The sequence below is a fragment of the Dermacentor andersoni genome, chromosome 1, assembly GCF_023375885.2.
Source record: "Dermacentor andersoni chromosome 1, qqDerAnde1_hic_scaffold, whole genome shotgun sequence".
Classification (NCBI taxonomy): Eukaryota; Metazoa; Arthropoda; class Arachnida; order Ixodida; family Ixodidae; genus Dermacentor; species Dermacentor andersoni.
Genome location: NC_092814.1, coordinates 101,835,042 through 101,860,948, shown reverse-complemented (window position 1 = coordinate 101,860,948; position 25,907 = coordinate 101,835,042). Strand labels below are relative to the sequence as shown.

The window sequence follows — 25,907 nt, the reverse complement described above, 5'->3', positions numbered from 1 at the left end:
GAAAATGAAATTCCTAATCAATTATGAATGCGCGTGATGAGACAGGCTTGGCGTCGGCAGGCTTGGCGTCGACGATGGGACCCGCACTCTACACCCAAAGCTTTCGTCAGCCTGCAAAGAAAGTATGTTCTGTGCAGGGGTGCAATTTCGACACCCGTACGGCTGACCTTTTGCTGCATCGCCTTCCGCGCTGAAAGGCTGAAACGCCCATCAAGTCGAATGGCGGGGTATTTGAATATACAACTGTAATGGCAGGCCACCAAAACAAATTTCGCAGCTTTGAAAAAAAATGACGTCAATTCTATTTTTAACGTATATGACGTCACAATATTTTTTTTTTTGCGCCGTAACTGTTCCCTCCTCACACAGATGGCGCTAAGCCTCATGAACCGCGGATGAACCGCCATGTTTTCAACGTATGGGCTTATAGTATACCTGGCTTCGCTGCCAGGTATACCAGGTACCTTGGTGCACCCGCGCTGACCATCATTACAGCCCGCTGCGTCTGCTGTCGTCTGCCCTCAATACAACGGCGCGGCAGTTGTGGCGGAAAAACACGGGGATGTTTGCCACGGTAGTCGCCGCTGTGTGTAAGAACCAGATTGTGCATTGCAGAAACCATTGCAATAGAGGCAACTCCAACAAAAAATGGGAAGACCACGCACTGTACGCACGACCGAATAACAAGCAGAGTACGAGGAGAGGCGTCGGCAGCAGGGACGCGACTATAACCAACGGTAATGTACTCGTGCGAAAGCGGAGAATGCGGCCAGTGACTTTGTCTGCGAAGAACGTCATTTAGAACAGATGCGAGAGTCTAATCGTCGGCGTCGAGTGGCGTCGGCGTCGACCGATGAAGGTCGCGCACTGGAGGCCGCTTGTAAGCGTTAAGCTAGGTCGTTCGAGTCTGCGGCCAAGCGGGCACAAACGTGAGTTGCCACCTCCTTCGAATTTCACGGGGCCAAATTTCAAATTCAATGAAATGTTTCTGGACGCAGTCTAAGAGTTGGGGTCGGGCATGTAAAAAGGGGTAGATGCCGTCGTCCGGCTCATCCACGCTAAGAACGTTGTTGAAGGAAGGAACGTGTGCTCATCGAGAACGAGGAGTACAGGGTTTATTTACAATATCTACATGAAGAGTGAAGAATGTTACATTTCATCAGTCTAGCATGACTGAAGTGAAGCACACCGAAAAGCCGAAAACGTCTCCTTAAAACGTCTCCTCTGTCCTTCCTAGATCCGTAGGCCAGGGAAACTGCCGTTCAACCTTCGTCCAATCGGAGCGTCCAAAGTCGTCGAAGGACCCACGTTGAGGGCGAGCGTTCACGCACTTACTGCAGCACCTTTGTTCACTGAACGTAGAGAAAGGAGGGGAGCCTCGTAGACAGCGGTTTGTCACACTTGACTAAAGCTGCCACGTCTTGGTTCCTGAGATGAACCCGCAGTTAGCTGGAGCGTTTGTCAAACGACCGTGGCGGTTACCGGGGTCCGTAAGCAAGCTCCTTAGAACACCCTTTTCCAGGAGTTTTCTTGCTCCCATTGGTCCGTGAAGGCGACAGCGAACCAACAAACAATACTCGGTCCGTCAAACATGTCTCGCCTTACTGGCGCCGCATGCCTGTCCGAAGGGGTCGCATTGTTGGCTTCGCGAAGCGATTCGTCGCATAGGAGCAGGAGAGGATAGAAGGTGACTACCCCCGCTGGCCAATAGTAACAGCGGAGTTTGGTCATAATTGCTCTATCTGCAATCGGCAGCTTCGCTCGCTAATCCGCCATCATATGAATGGTTCGACCCGAGTTTTTTTTAAGTTGGAAAGACAGATCTCTTGTTGCTTTAACTTTGATGTGTATACTACAGAACTTGTTAAACAGAGAGCAGCGTGTTTTCCGTGAGCCTATTCGGTGTGAATAACCGTTAAAGTAAGCTGTGTTCATCTTTTACAGCGAAGCTGTTCACCTGACGGACCTGTATGAATAAGTCGTATGCGTGGTCTTGTACGAGGAGGGGGGGGGGGGGGGGGGGTGTATCTAGGCTGGCTAACTTCCGTAAATTGAACAAAAGAAATGTGGGCAGTTTGCACGAGTGGTTCAAGGCTGGGTAACAGCGGAGGTAGTTCCGGCTTTTCTTGAGTATTGCTAGGTTTTGCTAAGTTTTGTGATGTTATGCATGGCTTGGCTATGCTCATAACAAGCGTTGCTCGGTTTTGCTTAGTCTAACGAGGGTATGCAGCATGGCTTAACTATGCTCATACTAAGTGTCGCGAAGATTTGCTAAGTTTCGTCACGTTCTTGTGAGGTCATACACGGCCAGGCCGGTAAGCCACACAAGCCCCAGCCAGTCACACGCATACAAGCCACAGTACGTGCATCACAATGTATTATGTACAGTGCTTCAATACCAGTCGTCATCATTATCGATCCGGTCCTCGACGTCCGACCAGGTATGGCAAACGACAGGTCTTCGGCAAGCGCATCTTCACCACTGCATACTTCCACGATCTCGTCGTCCCGCTGCTCAATTCGGCCGTCCGGGCTGCCCCTATCTATAGATTATCGAGGCAAGTCGTGGCACACTTGTAGACATGCTAACTTCGCAGACTGCGTGGCAGTGCGCACAGAAACAGTTCTGTATCGCGTGCGTGCGTGCGTGCGTGCGTGCGTGCGTGCGTGCGTGCGTGCGTGCGTGTGTGCGTGTGTGTGTGTGTGTGTGTGTGTGTGTGTGTGTGTGTGTGTGTGTGTGTGTGTGTGTGTGTGTGTGTGTGTGTGTGTGTGTGTGTGTGTGTGTGTGTGTGTGTGTGCGTGCGTGCGTGCGTGCGTGCGTGCGTGCGTGCGTGCGTGCGTGCGTGCGTGCGTGCGTGCGTGCGTGCGTGCGTGCGTGCGTGCGTGCGTGCGTGCGTGCGTGCGTGCGTGCGTGCGTGCGTGGAGATAATCTCTGGTTAACCTCCCTGTCTTTCCTTTGCCTTTCTCTCTCTCTCTCTCTCTCTCTGTAGCCATGCACCCAATTCTCCATGCTTGCATTTAGCGAGTCGCGGCACCGCACGGTAGCCTCGTCCCAAGCCGGCTTCTTACTGATCTTGGCCAACAAGGCTTTGTGATCACTATGGTAAATCGCAAGTGGCCTACAGACCTCGCCCAGGCACTCCGTATCAAAGTTAGCAAAGATCTGATCTATGCAAGTCCTGAGAATCGTCCTGGGGTAGCAGCCTCACTTTTGCGTCAGACAGGCCATCCCAAACGAGCTAGACATGTACTCGAGACGCCACTTCTTCCTGGCGTCGACGGTAGTCCCGCTGAGCCGCGCGCAGAGCTTTCTTGTAAGCGGCTTCTTCCTCTGGGGTCTTGGCTTTCTTCGGTCGCCCTATGGTAGCTGTGCACGGGTATTCACTAGACGGGAGAGGCGACACGTCTGTCGGCGCGCCGGCTGCTCAGAGCTTTCTAGCATATCAGTGACGTCACGGCTAAGAGAACGCTTTTTTTTCCTCGGCTGGGGAGAGGAAAGGCGAAGCGCACGCATGCCGCGGCGAGACTGCGCCGTATACGCACGTGTGTGTTGCCAGGAGGTTGCGTGGGTCGGCGACGCACAGCTGGGCCGAGTTTTCTGTCGGCACGAAACTGACTTACGAAAAGCTTAACAGCTCCGCTGTAAGAATGGTAGCGCTACGTACTCTCGTAATGGGGGCGACGGTATCTGGGCTGGCTAACGTCCCTAAAGTGAACAAAAATCTCGGGCCGGAGTAAGGTAAACACGTCTTCTGTCATATTTTCTCTGGAATCTTCTGCCTATAGGCCCAGGACCATGGCGACCTTGGTCATCACCGCGGTGCTGACCTCTGAGTTCGCCGACCACTGCTCTAATGCCAGTAGTTCTCTTTTTTTTTTATAGCGGAGCTGTGTATGGGGGGGCTAAGGAACTATAACATTTTCATGTCCGCATGCAAAAACTATCATCATCAGTGTCTCATACCCCCGTAAGCAAGCAATAAATGCAATGACTCAAGCCCCGTAAGCTTCGTGGCTACTCACTTTGCGTGGGTTAGTTGCGATGACACTACCCCTGTGGATATGTGGATATGTCGGGACCGTAACGGGAGTGGTTTACGCGTGTTGCAGACAAATCGCTTGCGGTGCCGCACCAATCCGGCTGAACCGAACACCCAGCCGCGTACGTGCATCGATTTTACATTATCAAAGAATGTCTTTGCAGTTGCGAGTATGCCGATCAGTGTCTATCGTAGCGACCACAAAGCCATTGTGACCGTCGATACTAAGTGACAATGAGCGATGTAATATGGTCTTTGCCGGAAGTTTTATTACCACGACGTTTACAGCTCCGCCGGTCATCCACCTTCGCAAGGTGGAAGGGCCTTGCAATTTTATGAGATGGCTGTCAAGTATCGGTTTATCAGAGTTGTGGTCAAAGGAAATACCGGAGTGCGTGCGGTGTGGTGAAATAATTGCGGGCAAAATCTGTCTACGATGAGCGCCAAAGTTATGCGAGAACCATTCGCACAGCACACATGCTTTACTCAACGTGTGTCACAGCCGATTGAGCGGAACGTGACGGTGCGTCCGTTTGCCTTAGTCGCTTTTGCAGCCAAACTCACTGCGCCTCTCTGGAGACCTGGTACCCTCCAGGCGTGAGACGCGCATGAACGTCGATATCGTGATAACACGACGGTGGCAGTGCTCTTTCGCTCTAGTGTCACATGTATTCCGCGCCCCTTCTCAATTGTTGACGTGGCTCCAAGAATATATGCAACTGTATAATAAACAATTTAACACCTTAAGAGTGTTGAAAGGGCGTTCTACCCGCCGTGATTCCTTAGTGACTATGGTGTTGGGCTGCTAAGCACGAGATTGTGGGATCAAATCCCAGCCACGGCGACCGCATTTCTATGGGGGCGAAATGCGAATACACTTGTGTGCTTGGGTTTAGTTGCGCGTTAAAGAACCCCTTGTGGTCCAAATTATTCCGGGGTCCCCCACCACGGCACGCATCATAATCACATTTTGGTTGTGGCATATGAAACCGCGTAATTAAATTTTTTAAAAGGGCTTTTTTTTTCACTTTGTGCCCTTCGTTATACGCATTTAGCGCCCATTTTACTCAAAGATCCTTATAGTAAGGGCGTGGGCTAAAAATTCAAAACAATAAACCATCAACATCCTATACGAAAGGTATTTGAACGTTCGGCACCTTGAAAACTGTCCTTGCAGCTGTAGGAAAGTTAGATTTCAAGCGTAACGGACGGATCTTCATTGATGCGAGTTGTGACCTTGTTCAAGCTTGCTGATAAAATGAAGTTGGAGCTTCTGGACAATTTACACATACAGATACCAATATTTGAAGAGCTTAAACATGGCTCCGACGTGGCGCAGTGATAAGGGTGTCTGATTTTCGCGTGAAGTGCCTGGGTTCACATCCATGCATATCTTTTCGTAACCTATTTAAAAATGAATTCTTTGTCCTTTGATGCCGCTTGTGTAGTAACGCCAATAAAGAACTTTTAAAAGTGGAAAGTAAAACGAGCTGCGTGCGACATTTCTTTTTTCTTTCATTTCGCTTCTACTTCAGCCAAACACCCTTATTATAGGTCTTAATCAGAGTGCTTGTATTGACACCTTAGAGGTGCTCCTCTGGCGATAAATTGACTTACATCCTTAAGGATGTTAAAATGTTTACTGCGTGCTTACCATGCTGCAGGCCTGGACTCGTATGGGCTAGATTTTCCTAATTCTTTATACGTGGTTATCGTCTCGACGCCACACAGACCAACCAAAGTGGTGTATAGGGTAGCCATAGAAATGCTTTCGCATTTCAAAAGCTGCCGTTTTCGCTTCGCTAGGTGTACCCTCGCTGCCTGTGACGGGGTGCAAACGGTGCTGGGTAGGCGTGAAGGTATACTGTGTGTAGCCTTGACGCCAGATGACCGCCTTATTGGGTACGTGGAGGTTTACTGGCCAATATGTTGTCTGGAATACGTCCTATTGATTCGGTAGTGCAATATGGCAGGAATATATATTGCAAGCTAGCGTTCTTTACAAAATTCTACATGTCATGCAATCTCACGGTAGCTCCATGCTCGACAAAAGCGCACATCAACGACTCATGCATTGGGGATCTCATATTATGCGATAAGCTGAACTACGCGTGTTTTCCAAGGATAGCCCTGCGGTACCTGCGTTTTAAGAAAACGGGAAACGAATAAACATCGCAAGCGGAAATAAGTACCTGGGCAATCTCGTTGGCTGCAGTATAGGCAACGTAGTATAACGAAGTCATACTTCGTACGCTCGTGCCTTACCGACATTTCTTTACTACTATTCCCATGCTCTTTTTTTTTTCTGTGACTCAAGTTAAGAGCTCGAAAGTGGGTTCGCTTTGTCGGTCCGTCCATCCGTCCTTCCCATTATGCTGACGAGGATGGCGATGGCTCCGGTCGTCATCATCAGGCCTCTTTCTTAGCCGATCACCGCGCTGGCTTGCTATCGCTACAGACACGCCAAATCTCACACAACCGGCTTAAATATAACAAAATTTTAACCACAATGCAGTGCCACTGAGCGCATCTCTGTTCTGTGCAAAGAATAAATTACGACATTACGGCTTTATAGCCAAGGCGTAACACCTATGTTGATGCAACACATTAGATGCAACCTATACTTACGAATGTCGGCAAAACACGCTGTGAATGGTACAAAAAAAGCGCTTAAAGCAAAACTGCCCACCACAGACATTGCTATTCGAATTCATGCAGCTGCATGCGCTTAATACTGGGTTATTGCGCTACAACGGCTCTTGGTATTTTGTGCAAGATTTTTGGCGCCACATAGACTCCCAGAGTGGTGACGCCTATGCATGCAGTTCGGAGGCAGCAGCCAACGGTATACCTGCAGCGTACGAGGTTGAGTTCATCGCACAGATAAAGTTGTTATTGAGAACAATGTCCCCTGCGACTACCTGCTGCAGTCGCAGGAAATGAGTAGAACGCCAGAATAATAGCAAAAGTATTATTATTATTGTTATTGATTATCATAATTTTTCCGGCTCGAGGAACACCAGAATCTCCTCAGTTATTAGTGCGCAATACGTAATGCGCAATGCGCACTGTTTTCATAAGGCTTGAATGCAGCAGTGGCATCGGCGAACCAGATTCATACCATAGCAAATTTTAGTCATACGCAGCAAGTTGTTACATGTCCTGTGGGGAGCGTTCTGTCGCAAAAATTTTTCAAATCAGCTCACTAATAGGCGTGATAGAAATATTTCAGTGCCACCGACCCATGATTTGAGCAGGCGGGCTCCACTCACCTGCCGAGCAATACGCTCTCTCCACTCGCCCCGTCTAGACTCCACAAGCGAAATTCCTTCCTTGCGTTCTCCCATACCGGATCTCGAGGATCGGGTGACGCATACGTCACGGGCCCCGCCTTAATTTTTTTTTCTCCTCACTTTTTTTTCGGCGCTACGCACTTCCGCTGACAACGTCGCGCGTGAACTGTTTCGTTCGCACAGCGCACGATGTTGCGCGCTGTGCCCAAAGTCACATGACTAGCGGTATACTTTAGTGCTACATGAATACTGAGGCAGAACAAACGGATCGCAGAGCATGATGACGCGCTGCAACACGGTATAAAATGGTACAGTTTCGGTACTTGCTCACGTGACTGCACGACCGTGGGAACAAGCAGACGAAGGGGAAGTACATCTGTCTTGCTTCGCTGTGAAGTAAAACAAAAAGCACGCAGACATTCCGTTTGTGCGTTTTATTATTTCTCTAAACTTCAATTCGTCAATTCAAGCAACAGATCACGCAAATAACAGATGGTGCCATGAATAATTCTCGAAGTCACGTGTCCCCACGAGCGACACCACACTGTGGACCCGAGTACATAGGCGCGGGGACGCCAGTACCTCACCGTCCGGCTTGGAGCGCAGCGGTCGCGAGGAGAAGGGAAATCGGCGTTCAGATTCAAATTTCAGACCTTTCGGCTGCGCGTAGCGACGTAATTCTTTGCAAACACGATCGTTCGCGCATTGTATGCTCTGCGCTTGTCAGCTCAAAATTGCCAGACCTGGTGAGGGACCCTTTGACATTTTCAATCGATATAAGCAATTATTTTCAAATATGGAGCGGCAAGCTGATGGAACCATTGTGAATTCAGAGCGCACTTATACAAAAACAGAGCAAAAAATTGAAATATTTTCCTCGTGTAGCCGAAAATGAAGGTTTACCTCGAATAAACGAAAATGAAGATTTACCGAAACGTCTTCTGGCGCCGTGGCCTCGCTATATGACAAGCGGGAGACTGCATCCGCGAAGTGGGGAATCAAGCCTGTCGAGAAACACGCTAGCACGCCTGCAGAGCACGCAGCTGCCGGAAAACGCCGCACAGGCGCAAGGAGCGACGGAAAAAGAAGTGGGTGCATCGTGCTAAACAAGAGGCAGGGAGAAAGCGAATGGGGAGGCAAGCAAAACGACAAGAGGCGTCATTTGTGTGTAATACGAGGCATCCATCGAAAACATTCCGTGCAGAGCATACTGGAAGATTATTTATACGGTGCCGCGGAGTGTGGCCCATCCGCTGAATACCAACGAAATGCCACTCAAGTAAATTCGTGACGGAGAAACTTTCTCGCCTCCCACGCCTACAGCGTACCGGCGAAGGGTGCGGGGTTCCTGTTGCAAGGATAGCCTTCCGACTTCCCCCGCCGAGCCAGCGCAGCGCGCCGCCCAATGCAATATATCTCGCAGGTTATACAGTTACACGGCACGGGCCCCAACGTCGTACGAGGAGAACACCGGTCTGCCGCCGCGTGGTCGTGCAGAGCAACAACCACGCCCAGGGTGGTGGACGGCGGCGGCGCAAACTGAGTTTCGCCATTTACCCTGCAATGCAGAAAGACAGCAAGAAAGGGGGTTCTTTGCCGCATTACCACATCGTCTCTCTCCCTCCCCTTTCTAACTACCCTTCACCCACCCTTGCCCGCTACCATTCTGTGAACTTGTACTTGAACCGCGAGGCTGACGGAAAAAAAAAAGAAAAAGAAGACGTTAATACTCTTGTGGGCTACATGGGCAATACATCCAATGCCGGTGTCCAAGCTCTCCACAGCTTGCCGCTCGCGGAAAGAGTTAATGCGAGATCCTTTTCTGCTCACCGACTGCACGCAGGGATACACCCTCGTTCCACTTTGTCGACGTGCGCGCGCTTTCCTTTCAGAGAATTAGGCATTCGTTTTAATATAGTAATAGCAGTATACAGTTACGAAATGGTTTGAAGTGACCAAACTCTGTGCACCAGCCAGGGAAATTTTGAGTTCTGCGCTTACACGTGAAAACATAACAGACGCCCGAGGTATAGCTATACAATACACCGAAGTATTCATAGCGCGTAAAAACCTCCGCGCTTTCATAACAAGGCCATTTCGGCAGGTGACGGAAGCATGTGTTCTAGCAATTAGGTGTACATCATTACCATCGCTAGAACAGTAGGGAACAAGCAGCTGATCCGAGCACTCGGCACCAACAAAACAATATAATCACTGCGGAATAAGGCTATCAAACACCTTGCAGACTTATGCGACCTTGCCGAATAACAGCCGAAATTCCTAGCGACACAGTGTGAAACAGTAGTTCCGTCGTCAAAGATACGTTTTCGGTTTCAGTGGAAGCTTATCTCACCCATCGGGCGTCCTCTCTTCGTTTGACACGCTTTGATTGAGGCTTGGTACTTCCTGACGTAAAGAAGGATATCCGCCCTGGGACCAAACCGAGGAACATGAACCGGTTTTTAAACAACTATGTGCAATGGCAACTCCGGAGCATTTGTTTGTCTACGTGAGCGAAGGCAAAACGGCTACGCATGCTCTCTAGGCATGCGTAGAACGCATGACATACGCAGGACGCCGGAACGTTCCCCGTCGAATACGCATGGCCAACGCTAAATGCTGTGGCGCCATCTAGTAGATTGAAATCAAAGCACTTTTGGAGTAACGCTGGATCCTTTTATCGTTGCCTAACAGATCAATCCAGACAGGTAAACTTAATACTAGCAAAATATCGCTAATACATCATACGTACGCCACCCGCGAAACTCTTTATTAAGTTCAACGCATGCTCACTTATAACCAGCTATTTCAAAGCGTTCGCAAGGGATTTACTTAGGCAATAATAAAAACAAATGTGCAGGAACTGTCGACGATGATTGTCAACGAAAGTGAATAGCCTAACGCTTCTGAAGAGCTGGGGCGCTATAACGTAAGACTATTCCAAACTTTTCTATTCCAATTCTGGAATAAGCCCTCTGCGATTGGCCAAATACTTTTTTGAACTACACCCACTTCATCTGTCTGTCACGCGACATCACGAAAACCGCGATAGCTCCTCATCTGATATCACGTGCACACACTGATTATGCATGCTTTGACCGGACAAAAGAAAAATAGTTATTTCTGATTCGACGCCTTGTCGCTATTAGCCCTCTGCTATTGGTCAAAAGATTTCGGGCTGCACCCACTTCATCGGTCCGTCACTCGATGTCACAAAACCGCAAAAGCTCACCGCGTAAAAGTGACGTGTACGCGTTAAAGATGCATTATTATGCCGAACAAAACTGAATTTTCTTCTGAATAGCCGCAGGCTGCCCCGTTCCAAATTGAATAAAAGATGGCTGCCGCCGATCGCTCAGGCACTGGCTACTCGCACCTGACGGAGAGCATGGGTTTATTTGCGTATAATAAAGCATTTTGCATGGCCGTGTAACATTTTCTAGCACTTTCGGCACGTTTACGACCTCGTTCTGCGAACTCTTCTCTGCTGAGGATCCGTTTCAGCGTCATCCTTAAGCTTCCGTTGCATGCCGCCGCGATTTTCGACCAGCCACCGCATGCAAAGTAAGGGAAATCGGACCAATCGCAGACGCCGGCTCCACCCTCTTCATCCGGTTATCGATTTTCGGTGCAGTGGCTCGGCCCCATCGAATCCTTCTCCACTTGACCGTGCTCCTCGCCTCTTGTGAGCCAATTAGATAAGACAAGCCGCTTAGTGCAGGCAATGTTATTCGTTTTTCAAGCGAACAAAAGTGACCTCCTATGAATGAGGAGAGCGTTTGATTTGTCTGTTCAGACAACCCTGTGGGTGACCGCCCGATGCTTACGTCGGCGGTTACGCAAATTGGAATAAAAACATATTGGAATAGTTTTACGTTATAGGGCCCCTATACTTTTTAATAAAGAAATGATGTACTTGAAGGCGCATAATTGTTGCATTCAGAATACTTTGGTAGCGTTTGCTGTTTGACTGCGTGATCCCGTAGAGAATTAACAGAGCTTAATCAGAAAATCTGTGGTAGTAGTTTAGAACGAGTGGTCCACCGCAGTAAATAAACCTTCACACGTCCCAAAGCTATCGCGCTACATCACGTGCGTCTCAAAAAGCTGTAGTAGTTGGCGTTTGGCGATGACGTATAACTTTCATTTGGGATAGTTCGTTCATAGTAATTCAAGAGGCGCAGCGCGACTAAGGCGGAGGCAAATAAACACTAACCCACATCACAAGCGCTGGATGTTCAGCGCTTGTGATGTGGTTTTGTGTTTCTTTGTCTCCGTCTCAGTCCCGCTGCACCTTTTGAATTGGCGATGAAACCCATCCCGCAACTCGGTTGCTAGAGAGCAGGCTCCATTTGCATTGGCGTCTTCTACCGCGCGCAAGTCACCAGGGGGGGACGGGCAGGCGGTACTACTCCGGCGGCGGCTGCTTATGGCGCGGCTGAGCGCGGGCTTATCTTGAAAGCAAGCTTCGATGAGCAGAGAGTCTAGATGCCCCAGGGCTGATAGCTTCATTTGCGCTGTGTTGTCGCCGCTTAGTTCTCGTTGAAGCGAGAGGCAACACGAAGGTCAATTCGCTCGCTGCTGCTGTTGCTCTTTCTCACGCAAATGTTTCGACAGCGAGTGTCCGCGCTCATCGAGTTAAATGTGTCTACGTTTGCCTGTGCGCGCATGACACCATAATTGTTCATTTAGTTAGTAAACGGATGTTAACTAGTTCATACGGTAGATAACACTACTATCCGTACTTCGTATAGTTCTCTACTAATTTGCTATCAGAAACGATGCTTCGCCTTTTGGGCGGAATTTCGACTTTCTTTGAGGGGGGGGGGGGGGGGAGCATCTCTACAGCGCAAGACACACGGTACGATCCGGCAACCGATCGGACGTGCGGCTCTGCAGGCTCCGTTAGCGGCATACGACGACTCGAGACACATTGGATGGGCGTGCGTGCGTGCGTGCGTGCGTGCGTGCGTGCGTGCGTGCGTGCGAGCAAGCGAGCGGCGCTTGTGCAAGCCCGCCGACGGCGTCGCACGCAATACGCGCTGTGCTTGACTGCGGTGGTCCGATCGCTCCGCGGCCGTTCGAGGATATCCAGGCAGTTTTTCATCCGTCCGGCGTACGATCCGACGCCGAATCCGGTAGGAACTTGTTGGAAGTCATTGGTGTGCTGTTGGTACGACAAGGCGAACGCCCGATCGTGCCATGTGTCTTTTACTTACATCAGAGTCACAATCAGCACGTGTGCAATCACATTCGCTATACCTTTGAATACGTCTGCTATATGCGCTTACTAAAAACAACACAAAGCGTTCAAACATCGGCCAAGATATGTCATGCAAGCCCAGCGCTGACTGTTCCTTTCTGCGCCCTGCTGCCACTGACAGGCGTGACGGCATGGCCGTCGGCACGCAGCCCCGCGCGGGCTGGCTTGCCCCCGATGTGCGCTCATGAGCCTTCGACAATGCAACCATCGCTTCACAAATATACGATATAATCAATGTTGTAATAACCGATGTGGACGCAACAGCAGCTTTTGCAAGATTCCTTTATTGCACAAAAAAAAAAAAACAAGGGTTTATGTAAGCGCGATGTATCGCTTATCGGCACACGTGCGACGGGTTTAACACGGAAGACATGCGCACAAGATAGCCAACTCAGTCACGTCGCTCTGTTATCACAAATGTGTATCGGAATAATAACTTTTTCTCAGTGCACTTTCGATGCTTTCTTCATTCTTTTTTAAATATTTTTGTTCAGCATCCCCTTAATTAACGCAGGGGAACCGAAACCTAAAGCACACGTCGAACCATCTGCTGCCTTGTGTGCAACTTGTGTGCATGGTCTTTAGTTCCTGCAAAAATGTGAAACAGGAAGGAAATCTGCAGCTTAAGCTATACGGGATCTTATTTGCATCGCTGGGAATCGTAGCTCGAGATTACGGGCGTATAGGCAGGTATTCATCGAGGGGCTAGACTAAACGGCCCGCCTCTGCCTCCCCCAAGCCAGGGTATTCTACTGCACAGTAGGCCGGCCGATAGTGCGGATAAAACCACCAGTAAGGTCTGATCAAAAAAGACGTTTCGTTTCCCTCACACCTGGGCCGTTCCCGTCAGAGACCTTCTCAGGGGAAGGCTGAAGAAGAGCCTGGTTTGATAAATGAAAAAGTAAAAAGGTGGAGGGGTGGGGAGGTTGCAGACAATATTGCAACGCTGTTGCAAAGTAGTGTGCCCCCCCCCCCCCCCCCCCCCCTCATGGAAAGCCCTGCACACGCCGATACTCTAATGTACGAACACGCAAGCAAAAAAAGTTGTTTTTTTTTAAGTAGAAATGTACGCGGCGGCATCTGGTACCTGCTGTCAAGCCTGCCCAAACCCAGACAATTTATTAGTGCTTTGTCCAAGTTGTCCCTGTGCCGACGCGTCTCCTCAGGCCTACTGAAGCCAAACTCCCCAATCGGTATTGGAAATTCGATTGGCTAGCCGCTCACTATTTGTTATTTAGGTGAGCTGAGAAGAAACGAAACTTAATTCCCCTTTTATGCACAATCAGTGATAGCTAAAGCACCGCTATGACGACGATTCACACTGAACTGGAAGCCACAGTTGCCAGTGTCCGTATTCGGGACCAGTGTCCGCATTCATAAAAAAGCTCTTACGCCAGAATTGTTCGTAAGAGAAAATTTTACCCAATCGATCCTTATGCTGTACATATCAGTAGCGAAGGCGGCCGGCCAATGGCAAAGTTCACCCCCGAACGAAGAGCTTTGTGAATTCGGCCAAGTGCAAGCGCGCAGTGACGTCATATTTTTCTGTTTCTCGTGCTGTTTTCAGAACCCACAAAAAATAATCCCTTAAAAGATGACTTCATGAAACAACTTCATTGGGCGTTTCCGAGCATGCTTTACAACTTTTCTCATCAAACTGATACTAGGATCCACCAATACTCCTGGTCAGGAAACTTCCTCACAAGTTTCATATAGGGACAGGAGATGATATGAGAGGCGCTGACTTAAGTAGAAATCACCATGCCAGCTCAAGCAGACTAGGTGACTATTTGTCTCCACCCCTTTTCAAAATGGATGCCAATAAACCAATACAACCACCACCACCATCGTCATCATCATGGCCAGCGCCGCGCAATTACGCAAATTTTTCCCCGTAGAAGGCATCTATCCCAGATTTAAGCTTGCTTGCAGAGAACAAGCAACGGGAGCCTTAGGAAAAATAATTTAATATGCGATGCGTTTGTGCCTAAATTATACACCACAGCCTTATGTGATGGGCCAGGCCCGCCAAGTCGTATTGCTGCCACAGAAAGTTCTGGTCAGCCCTGTCGCGCGTTCACGGTTCCCCGCGCTATTCCTCCAAAACGTACGTTTGTTATAGCGAGTCACTGACCTCCCATGGACGCAAAAACCAAATACCCCGCACACTCGGCTACATTTACATAAGTCGGAGTGGTAGGTAAAGTGCGCGTGCTCGTTCTAAGCACACTATGTATGGATTACATATGGAAATTCTTACTTTCAGTTGCAACAATAATTTTCGACATTCATTCATTGCTGTCGGTTAACGTCCTTAAATAGGCTTATGAGAAACCACCCTAGCGCCCTCCCCAAGGGCTGTCTCTCATAGCTCTATTTTAGGGCGTTAAACTAGAAGCACATGCCAGGGGCGTTGAGAGAAAGGAAGGCGCATCTAGCTCTCCTTGAGCAAGAGCACTTGATGAAAATTTGTAGATATATTTTGATGTGACGCTTCTTTATGGACAGTGCGCGCATGTTTTGAACGTGTATATGTGTATATACTTCTCGTGTATCAGCTTGTTAGGACAGGCTACCATATATTCCGGTCTGATTGTTACATCTTTGTTGTTACCTGTCTCGGTTCTGACCTTTGTAAGCCCTCGCGACACGCATCCTTTTGTAGACTTGGCCTGTCCGCCTTCATGAATAGTCGCCAGCACAGAGTAGGCAACAAATGGAATGCCACAGTGTGAACGCATCGCAACTTTGTTGCTCTACGTGTGCTTGTCGTCCAAGTGAGCACTTCTGTACTCCTGCTCCAGGAGTGCGCATGTAATTTGTTATGCGGCTTCTCTCGAGATGAAGTTTTCTTTAGATGAGCGTATGTGAGGCCAAGCCATTCGCACTGCAATTTTATGTGACATTACGCTGTTCGTGACAAATACAGATGAGGCTCGCTGGGTCGTCATAGAATTTCGGCGCACTTGTGCGAATCTCATTTAAGTTCGCTACATTGCCTTTCTTTTCTCAGTACTGTAGACGAAAGTAGCCTGTCTTTTGTTAAATAGCTCTCGCTTTTGAAAGCGTTTCGCAAGAAAGGGAAATTTTCAACACGTAACGAATGCCACCTCCCCCCACCACCCCGCCCCGATCTTGAAGTTCATGGTCGTATTTTTTTTTTTTTTTTTCAAATCATCGCAAATATTAAATTCAGCTTTGAGACGAGCAGCGTTTAACGAATGTCTTGAGTGCACCTATCTGCAACTTAGGAGACAGATATTTGTCCTGTTGCTTCGTCAGCGCGTAATATTTGACATTCAGCTAAATATTTTCTGAGTTAGAAATAAATAAATGCGCTCGCCCACATGCGTTATAACATTGGAATGAAGGAGTGAAGCATACATTACTTTGCGACTTAGAGGACATACCGCTGGCATAACTGCGTGTACGCGTGAAATGCCGCCTTAGAGCCGCACTAAAGAAGGAATGAGAACGAGGGCGGCGGCGGCAGGGCCGCATGGGAGAGAGGGAGTTGTACGAGAAAGTATCATTGAACTTGGGAGACAGAAACAGCTCGAGTCATCGCGAAGAGATGTAGCTTTAGACACTAGGCAGATTAACGTGATGTACCCCAGCTATTACTTGAAATGAATGCAGCGAGAGGCGGCCTCGTCTTCGACGGCACTGCCTGCTTTTCATTCAGCGATCCTGCCGCTCGCGACTGAGCTGCATGCCACCTGCTCATTACCGGGCAGCCTGGAGCTCTCAGTCGGAGTCTCATCTCGCTTCGTTGACGGAATCCTTTTCGGTCTCGTGGCGAGTCTTGCTATGCGGACTCGAGAATCGTTGAAATAATGGAGAGTGGATTCTGCGCTTCTTCGCTCTGTACAGTGGCAACCCACGTAAAGCGGAAGAAAGTAAAGACTCATAAAGAGACCAGTGGGGAGCATCCCCTCTTAACGGGGACGAGAGAAAGAACTGAAGCCCTAAAGTCGGCGCAAATGCCCATCGAAGCGGAGGTGGAAGAGAATAAAGTGTTTAGCGACGAGCGTTCCCGCTTGTGTCTCGCATCCCGGGCATTCTCGACATACCAAACCGTTTTTGCGGGGGAACCCTTTGGTTTTCGCTCTTTGTTACAGAGCTTATAGCTTTTCAGTGAGACAGAAACCGACATATGTGCAAAACAGTTGGCAATACCATTAGTGAGCACCGTTTTATGTGAAGTCTCTGTGGGCCAGACAACAGGATATAAAATCTAATGTGAATGGACTACAGCTAACGCCAATTTTCGTTTCTAATCAGGCGTCGTTGGAGCTTTTTTCCTATCGCTGCATCAACGAAGTTCAAAGGGGAAATGATACTTAAAGTTTTCGGCTTCACAAGCTTTCTTCTTCTTCCTTTTCTTTTATTTTACAATTTTATTTTCCCAGAAGCGTATTACATTTTACTCCCTTGCTTGATTCTGTGACAGCATCTGTCGACAGGGCATCCTTAATCCATTGGCAGATATATCACAGCAGAATGTTTACCATTAGGGCAGGCTCAAAAAGAGTGTGCATTCGAGGTCACAAGAACGAAGAAAAGCTAGAGGCGCGAAACAGTGAAGCCATACATGGTTGTTGCAAACAATAGTAAAAATACTATTGCAATATTTTAATACTCTTTTACTCACTCCAAGAAAGAGAGGAGAAAGGAAACTACACGCGCATCTGTCCTCATAGTTGCGAAAGACGATAACATTCTCAGCGGAATTAAAGCATAAAATTAGATTTCATTCGCACAGAAATTATGAAAGTGACGAAATTAAATCCTGTGGCGCTCTCAAATTAAGATGTGCTGCTGCAGAAGGCAAAGTCACTGAAACAATTAAGTACGGCTCGACTGTAACTCCTGTAGCTACAGATTATTTCTTGCCTTTAAAGCGACTCGCAGAAACTTTCAACCTAGTAGTGCAGCGTATTTCTTATCAAAAGGCACTATTTCCCGAAAAATGAGCAGCAGGAAGTATTTTAGTGTACTGCGTAGAAGCGCAGTTATCTGCAATCGCAGATAGCCCTCCAACTTGAACTCCTCGCATGGTGGAGGCTACGGCGGAGCAGGTCAGTGCGCACAGCGCTCCGTCCACTGCAGCCACCATAGTGCAGAAGGTTTGTTTATTTTTTTGCTTACTCGATTACTTCTCACGAATAACGCGAACGTCACTACCTACGATTGCAGACAACAATCGCACACCGTTGCCGCAGTTCCCCGTTCAACCTTAGCAACGCGGCTTGTGGCTTGCAAAGTGCGTTGCATACAGCCTGTAAATAATCACCGACAGGATAAATGCTGCGATGGCGCTACGTGTCTAAATGGACAAGTGTAGAAGAAAAAAGGATGCCCGTACAGCTTGTGTTCAGACGAGTCTAGATTCGCAGAACCCTGTGCACGAAGACGCACCGCGGCACACAAATTGCACAGTGAGTGGGGGTCAGCGGAACTTCAGCTACGGCACAATCTTGCACTACGAAGGAGCCGATGTAAATCGAGTAGGCGACGGCCGCCGAATACCGAAAATGCGAGACTGAATTTTTACATCGGGATTTCGGACGCCAAGGCATTTTCTCATTTGTAGTGAGTGAAGTAATATGAATGGCGCTCGAATTAGCGACGCTTTTCTTGCTTTTGTCAAAGTAATTAGACATTTTTACATCTTCAGAAACCCAGTGAATTGTATGGGGGCGCCGTTCTGCCATGATGCGCCCTTATATGCCGGGATTTGAAGAAGCCACAGCAAAACATTAGCGGTTTTTGTAGAAACACTGTTCATTTCTTGATGCGTGGAGGTGAGTAACATATACATCAGGCGTTCATGACGTGCTTATATCGAGTCCAGTATGACCTATTTAGTATGTAGGTTTAGGTTTGATGCCGATGATGTGCCTTAATTACTTAATTTTAATGGACTGTTAGCAACATCATTTTCTCGGTTTACATGCACGCATGAATAATTTAATATTGCTTATAACCCGCAAAATGACGGGAAGCGCAAAACTGGGCTTCTTAGCAGTGACATCCTTGATATGGAGAAGCTAGGTTTCAAGGCTTTTGTTACAGGCTTTGAGAGGAGTATTTTATTTATTTATTTACAGAGTACCTACATCGCCATAAAGGCATTACGTAGGGGGGAACAAAATATAACCAGTAATACAGAAAAGCTTTTGGACAGATATACTCACAAACAGAAGCACTACAATAGCTGTTAGAGAAAGGCATACAAGTAACGTGAAACAAGCAGGTTCCAAGATATATAACACATACATTTGTTTTACAAGGTCGCCGTCACAGCATTGAATAGAATAGTTCGTTATTTGACACATTTACTATATCATTTCATAAACTGTTCCATTGTCTAATTGATTTGGGGAAAAAAAGAGTAGTAAAAAGTGTTTGTTCTGCAGTTATAGGCTGAGATCTTTTTGTTGCTATCACAGCGAGTCGATATATAATCTGGTTCCAGGAGATAGTTATAGCGATTAATACCCGTATGATTATTATATATTCGGTGCAATAGTTTAAGCTTTAACTTCTGCCTACGCATATGTAGTAGATCCCATCCTAAAGTGGCCTTCATTTCGGAAACGCTAGAGTACGGGCTGTAATTATTGCAAACAAACCTTACTGCTTGGTTCTGTAGTTTTTCCAGTCTATTAATGAGGTAATCTTGATAGGGATCCCATATTACACAGGCATAATCAAGTATTGTTCTAACATGTAAAAAGTATAAAGTTCCTTTAACCTCGCGTGTTGCCTGTTTAACATTTCTGCGAATAAAATGTAACATCCTACTAGCTTTTGCTATGACAGTGTCAATCTGTTTATGCCAAGTGAGTGATTCGTTAAAATAGACTCCTAAATACTTATATTCCGGCTGTATGTCGATAAGCGTGCCATTGATGTTATATCGGTGCTGAAATTTGGATAATTTTCTGGAAAAACTTACGCTACTGCACTTTTTTATATTTAAATTCAGGTTCCATTTTTTACACCAGATCGCTACCTTATCTAAATCTGTTTGCAATGTATCTATGTCATCTTCAGTGGTAATTTCTCTGTAAATCACACCGTCATCAGCAAATAATTTTATGGGTGATGTAATTAGTTCGACAATGTCATTTATGTAGATTAAGAATAACAAGGGGCCCAGTACGCTTCCCTGAGGAACGCCCGAAGAAACAGTTATTGGTGAAGATGCAGCGTTGTTTAGGACAACAGAGTGGGTTCTTCCGTTTAGGTAGTTTCGCATCCAATTTTGAACGTTTTCGCTTATATTTAATGCAGCAAGCTTTACATCTAGGAGCTTATGGGATACAATATCGAAAGCTTTTTGAAAATCAATAGAAACCGCGTCTACCTGACTATTGTTATCAATGGTTTTAGATAAGAAGTGCTGGAATTCTATTAATTGTGGGTTGCAGGAATAACCTTTTCGGAATCCGTGCTGGGAAGGTGTAAAAAAAGCGTTTGAGTCAAGGAATGCAGATATGTTACTATATAAAATGTGTTCGAATATTTTGCAACATATTGACGTTAGTGAAATCGGCCTATAGTTTTCTCTGAGTTTTCTATCGCCCGATTTAAAAACGGGTGTCACGCTTGCCGTTTTCCAATCTTGGGGAATGAGGCCTGTTTCAAGGGAAAGCTTACAAATTATCGTTAAATACGGAGAAATGATGCTATGACACTCTTTAAGGACCACTGGGGATATTCCATCAGGTCCAATTGCTTTTGTGTCATCTAAATGCCGTAATAAAGAGTCGACGCCACTAACATCAAATTCAATGTCTGGCATCATATCGCCTTGATTGGCGTTGTTCAAAAGTGAAGTCTCCCCAGCAGGTAATAGCGAAAACACAGATTGGAAGTACTTGTTGAAGCATTCCGCCCTCTGATAGTCCGACGTCACGGTTTTGCCGTCAACAGTTAAAGATGGTATTGTTATATCTTCTTTTCGATTTTGTTTTACATATTTCCAAAAAGATTTTGGGTTTTCTCTCAAGTCCTTGTTTAATTTAGCAAAGAAGGTATCTTTGGCAGATTTAATTGCTGCTTTCAATAGCTCATTTATCTCTTGCAAGCATTTCTGATTTGCCAGACTGGTGTCGGCAGAAAATGTTTTATACGTTTGTCTTGCTTTCCTTATAAGTTTACGTATTTCTACGTTAAACCAAGGTTTTTGTTTTTTTCGTTGCCGCAGGTACCTGCATGAAACATGAATTTCGACTAGTTTAATTATTTTGTCCCGAAATGCTGACCACAAAGTTAACGGACAGCGTGCGTTTGACATATATTGGAAAGTAGGAAAGAAATTTTCAAGTTCGGTCCTGATAGCAGCATAGTCTCCTCTGTCGTAGCTGTACCCTTTTCTTTGCGGAATTTGCGCCATCCGTACTCGCTGTATGTTAAGTTCTATGACAACTGCCCTGTGGTCACTAATACCTGGGCAAACAGTAACTTTTGATATTATGTTCGGCTCATTGCAACGTACTAAGTCTAGAATTGCGTTTTCTTGTGTAGGTTCCAGTACGTACTGCTGCAATCCATTTAATCCGAGCAATTCTTCGAACTCTGTAAATACGGGACATATTACCAGCCACACATCCGGCATTCCAGTTGAAGTCTGGCAAATTGAAATCCCCCCCTAGAAATACGCTATTAGGCAGGAGAGATAGAATCTCAGACAGCTATCCGAATGAGTCGCTGCTGCCGGGTGGGCGGTAGAACGTCCCGTACACTACATTGTTTCCGTTAGGCAATTTCACAAGGCACCAGACAGGCTCAGAATTGTTTTCAAATAAAATTTGTGTACTTGACAATGCATTTGATATCAAAATGAATACTCCCCCACCATGTCCATGCCTATCTTTCCGATAGACAGTAAAACCAGGCGGAACGATGTCTACATTAGATATATCCTTGTCTAACCATGATTCGGTGCCCATCACAATCTGAGGCTTAACAGTGGCTACTAAAGACATGAAGTTATCGACTTTGTTCTTTATGCTGCGACAATTTACAAGCAGGACAGAGAGCCGTTCAGGCTGCGAGCAACGTGCTGAGTTATCTTTCGGAGGAACGGAATTCGGAATGCGTCATTTGCCTCTGTCCAGTCGCGCATGCGCCTGAAGTGGAACTGGCATCCGCATATCGCTATCCCAGTAAAACGTTTGCCCATTGATGATCAATTTATCATAACTCAAGCGAACACGATTTTCTTTGTTCTCTCTTTTTTCTTTCGCATAATTCCAAAACTGACGTCTTTTTCTTGTACGGCTCGGCTGGAATCTTCAGAGATGCTGTACGAAGTGCCTTTTAGTCTGTAAGCGTTTTTAAAGACAGTTTCTTTAGCCTTCCACCTTGAAAAGCATGCTACTATAGGCCGGTTTTCGCCTTCTCTGAAAACGCCTACGCGATGAGCCCGTTCAACCGAAATATCAAGTTTCATCACATCCCTTCCACCTTGAAAAGCATGCTACTATAGGCCGGTTTTTGCCTTCTCTGAAAACGCCTACGCGATGAGCCTGTTCAACCGAAATATCATCAAGTTTCATCACATCTTTGCATATTCCACTTATTAGTTTACTCCCACGTCTCGTTATGCTCCCTGTCAGGCAACCCGAAAAAGACCAGATTCTGTCTACGGCTTCTATTTGACAAGTCGTCTAGTTTAGCCATAAATTTATCTTCCATTTTTTCCACCCGAGCAATACGACTTTCTACATTATTTGTCTTCTCTATTAAGCCCGTAATTTTGGATTCTAATTCACATTGTCTTGTTGTAATTTCCGTTAACTTCGCAAGCACAGTTTCCTGGCCTGTTTTCAGTTCTAAGAGAATCCTTTCAATGTTTGTCATTTGGTCACGTTCAACTGCATTCATGGGCCCTGGATTTAGTTCTACATCCCCCGATAGGAGCAGTAAGATTTGGGAAAGCGTCAGACAGCTGTCGTAGAGAGAGAATAGTAGAGCATCAACGAAGCACAGGGTGGCATGTTCAAGACACTCAACCATTGGTCGCTTGCTAATGGGGCACGACACTCTTAAAAGCATAACGTTGCTAGAGCGATAACACTTAGTTCCATTTAGGTAACTGACCTGGTACATGAAGAAGCGTGAGTTTGTGCCAAAAAGAGCGTCGTGCCCCAATCGCTCTAGGCTTGGCTGGTCCTTTATATGGCCAGCCCGCAGCGGAACCGGAAAGGTTCCCCTATGCGCAGATTCCACTTCGGTGCGTCGGAGATCGTACACGATTTCCAGCAAATAATCTTGCGGACCGTGTAAGACACGAGCAGATGATTGCAGATCAGTCGTAGCAGCATCTGGCCAAGGTTTGGTGAAGCCATGTTCCACCGCGAAGTCGGCGTTCGCCACGTCAGCGAAGAATCGGAGCAGCGCCTGGTACATGAAGATGCGTGAGTTTGTGCCGAAAAGAGCGTCGTGCCCCTATTTGCGTATTTACGTTTTGTCGTTACGTTTTCGTTTACGTTTTTTAGTATTTACGTTTTCGAAATTCATTTGCAATAATTTATTTAAATGGGGGGGTTTAAGGCGCCATAACCACCATATGATTACGAGGGGCTCCGTATGATGGACTCTTGATAATTTTGACCATCTGGGGTTCTTTAACGTGCACCCAATGCGTGGTACCCCCCCCCACACGCGTTCCTGCATTTCGCCCCTATCGAAAGGCGGCTGCCGCGACCGCGATTGATCCCGTGCCCGCGAGCTTAAGAGGAAGCTTTAGCTCGGGTCCAACTCCGAGGCGGCCTATTCAAATACATGTAAAACGCAAAACCGTTTTTCTGAGGTAACCCCTGGGCCGATTTTAATGAAATGTGTTGCACTTGAGAGAGAAAGTTAAATTCTAGGTACTGTTGGAAGCGCAATTACGATTTAGGGCCTGAATTTTGTTACGAGAATTTTCAAATGTTCTAAAGTTTAAAAAGAAAGATAGAAGCACGAAGTTTGCAAATTATTAGCTCTGCATCAAGAACAGATATTCCGGTTCTGTAAACGGCATCCTTTAGATCATTGAAAGCGCACAAATTCGATATGTCATTCTATATTTTACGTGAATTTGTTACGTTGGGGTACGAGGGTTCTGCAAAAGCTGTATTTCCATATTGCTAAATTTTTAGGGATTATAGCCTATAACATATCAATTTTGTCCGCTTTATATCTACAATTAGATTCAATTCACAGAATTGTGGTATCATTTTTCGTTTCTGAGTTACAGGGCTGTAAACTTGATAGTTTCGTTTTCTGAAATTTTTTTTATTTTCGTCAATTTCTAATAAAAAATTGACAACATAAATCAAAAATTCGAAACCAACAGTCACTAGATTTTAAGTTTTTCTTTTAAATTGAACAAACCTTGTCACATGTGGTGCAGTGATTGCCGAGAAAAACGAATACTCCTTTTACATGTATTTAGATAGGAGCACCCTAGCTAAATCTTCCTCTTAACAGCTCAACGTAAAGCCAGTGCGCCAGAACAGCGGATTATAAACTGTATGAATACACTCTGTTCTTGCTTCTCGAAGTTTCAAGTGATTTTTCTATGTCAGATGTCACTGAATGAAAAAAAAAAACAAAAAAAAAGCTTCTGCTGCTTGTTCTTTATTAGATAGTTGACTTTCTCGTTCAGAGTTACTGCTCCCTGAAACCCATATCTCGCCTATAGCAAGGCATCCTATAGAAAGGTCATCCCTGAAGACTGCTCACCTCTAGCCTACCTCTTGCTCACTATTGATTTTCCTGTCACAAACTCATTGCATTTGTTGTAGCAATTTTAACTCAAACATGCCGAGTGTCTTCGCTGTTCTTTGTTATGGACTGATTCATGGTGATTACGAAGGAGGCTGCTCTTACTTACGTAACTGAGTTACACTGTTATAATAATTAAGACAGACCAAAAAACTGCGGCAATTGTGCAAATCCTTGCACTGTTGCAATCAAGTGCGTGTTAATATCGCTTGAAACAACGAAAAAACGTTGAAATACTGCTTATTTATATTTCCGTGTCGGCTAATAACTAGCTTCCAGTCTAACCAGTCATGTCGCAACAGGTATTACTGCATTCTGCTTATGCGTTCGCTGGTAATCGTTGTATTAGTATGGTTTGCATTACCAATGAGAAGGGCGAGAATTGAAATATTTATATATAATTCAAGCAAAAGTTCTGTGGGTCCATTGCCTAAGTAGTTGAATAAAACGAAGGGGCACACTTACGAAAATTGCATGTTTAATGGTTTAAGTGGTTTAAGGTGCCGGCCGTGGCACGGCCTTCGTCGTCAGAATAAACCGTTATTCTGACGAAGGCCGAGCCACGGCTGAAACGTTAAACCATTAAACATGCAATTTTCGTGAGTGTGCCCCTTCGTTTTATTCAACTACCTATACGACGGACCTACAGAACTTTTGCTTGAATTATATATAAATATTTCAATTCTTGCCCTTCTCAGTGGTAACGCAAACCATAGTAATACAATGATTACCAGCGAACGCATATATATATATATATATATATATATATATATATATATATATATATATATATATATATATATATATATATATATATTTATGCGTGCGCGCGTGTGTGTGTGTGTGTGTTTACCCAGCCCGCACGTTACCCACACAGGCTCACATTTAATATAATTTTCTCGTTTGATTGTTGCAATGAGTTTCAGCATCCAAGAGAAAGAATGGGGCTGTGAGAGACGCCGTAGCGGAGAGCTCCGAAATATTTTTGTTCACCTTGGGTTTTGTGCACACGAGCGCTTTTTTTTTCTCTTGTATTTCACAGGGAATCGAACCGGAGATCTCCTGCTGGAAATAATTTGGCTCAAGTACCGTGCGCAATTCGCCAAGACGACTTGAATCTGCTGAGAAAAATCTTGCGCGTGTATTATCATGACTACTTCTACAGTTATCCACGAGCGGCATGCTTTTCCAATTTTCTCGTTTGCATCTGTGTTGAAGTCTCCTATAGTCCACGAATCTCTTACCGGAGACTCCATTTTCTTCTGATCTCTCCACGCCTTTCGTCGCATGCTATTAGGGTGCCGACGAGGGGGCAGACACTCCCCCTACGCCGAATGACAATACCACAGAGCTGCGCGGGCTTCCCTGGCGCAGAGAGTTGAGCGGCAGCGGTGCCAATGGTTGGCGCCGAGGCTTCATAGCTGCTGCCGCCCGCACGCCTTCTTGGAGGCCGTGCTCCATCGGAAAGATGTCGCCGGCTGTGGCTCGCTTTCGGGCGATTAGTCCCGTCTCCTGAGCGGACAT

The 25,907-nt window shown here is 46.5% G+C and overlaps 1 pseudogene; it reads right to left on the bottom strand.

Annotated features, from left to right (window-relative positions):
* Positions 1-13,122: 13,122 nt before the first annotated feature.
* LOC126543298 (uncharacterized) lies at positions 13,123-25,907 on the bottom strand (annotated as a pseudogene).